Here is a 1,849-nt window from a genome sequence, read left to right as displayed (position 1 = left end):
TATATATATATATATATATATATATCACTTTTAATCAATTAATCGACTCCAAATATGAAACACAACAAAGGTTCGAATTTAAGAAAGAGAGTGGAGGGCGAAAAGATAAAGAAAAGGGGTAAAAAAAAAACTTTTTAGATCTTAGTAAATCTAAAGAAAATGAGAAAAAGTAAAAAGAAAAAGAAAAAAAAAGATAGGCCCCACTTCTCCTCAAATTAAGGGAGTGGGTACATGTAGGATTTAGTCATGGAGATTAATGTATAGGTATAGATGTAATTGTAAATACAATATAGTTAAAAACTAGTAATGTACCGGTGCTTTGCTACGGGTACGATATGCATATTCTTAATTATATTTGTAAAATAGATTACATATATTACTATTAAATATATATGTATTAAACATATTTATATCAACATTTGATTTCAAAATATAAAATTTTTTGAAGAAAAAAGGTAAATTCGTAATATATTTATTTTTTAGGCTAGTTTGTCTGAAAGACATATATATATATANTACGATATGTATATTCTTAATTATATTTGTAAAATAGATTACATATATTACTATTAAATATATATGTATTAAACATATTTATATCAACATTTGATTTCAAAATATAAAATTTTTTGAAGAAAAAAGGTAAATTCGTAATATATTTATTTTTTAGGCTAGTTTGTCTGAAAGACACTCTTTTTGTGTTTTTTTTTTTACTTTTTATTCTTCTAACTCTATTTAGGTCATTTTTGTGGACTAATATAAACAATGTCAAGAATTGAAAGTATTATGATTAAATAAAAATTAGTTACTTGATTCATAGTTTTTTAATTGGTTGATTTTATAATATTTTTCTAGAATTTATAAATATATATTTAATTTTGTAAGAAATTTTGAACTTCAACAAAATTAAGTTCCAAACAGTTCTCGAAAGTATAAAAACGTTAGAGAAATTAGATATAATTTTTCTAAAATTAGGATTTACAATAGATAATTAACAAAAAGTAGGAAAGTACTTCAGTTGATTTAATAATTGATAGATAATGAAGCTGTTAAATCTAACAAATCTTTTAATAGATTTAGAACAATCGCTTAAATCAAAACAATTAAAAGTTTTTTTTTTTTTTTTGAGAGATAGGTAGCACGCTACCCGCTTCGTTTATTTCATTTTGAAATAAACTTACCTAGAAATGTGAATCAACTAGGATTCGAACTTGGGTCTCGGGTACCGACCACCAAGTCCTTTGCCACTTGCTCTAGGAACGGTCGCTAAAAAAACAATTAAAAGTTATTGAGATATCAATCAAATTAACACAGTTGAGGGATCTAATTTAAAGTGGCCTTTAGTCGAATTCATTGGCGGCACACCTGCACCTAATATGTGTGTGTATATATACACTAGTAAATTAGTACAATGGAGGTGTCAAAACTAAATTTTAGTTAATTCAATTTATTTTATGATATTTTTGCATCAAAAAAATTTATTTTATAATATTTAAAATCTCTATATGTTAATATTTATAAATTCTAGACATATTTACTAAAATAAAATTATATTTTTCTTATTTGGACCAGGGTGCACCAATGGAATGAACACGTGTTCACAATCAATGGCTCCTCTCTATTAAAAATTATTGCCGCACCTGGTGTATGTGTACATTTCATAAACATTGGTAAATTTGTATGATAAAAATGTCAAAAATAAAATTTTAAAATAAATTTTAATTAATTAAATTTATTTTTATATTATTTTAAATGTTCATATATTAAAAAATATAAATTTAGATATATATATATATATATATATATATATATATATATAGAAACTTTTTTTTACTATTTAGAGTAAGAT

This window comes from Ananas comosus, linkage group 5 (assembly GCF_001540865.1).
Source record: "Ananas comosus cultivar F153 linkage group 5, ASM154086v1, whole genome shotgun sequence".
NCBI classification, from domain to species: Eukaryota; Viridiplantae; Streptophyta; class Magnoliopsida; order Poales; family Bromeliaceae; genus Ananas; species Ananas comosus.
Note: the sequence above shows the minus strand (reverse complement) of the source record.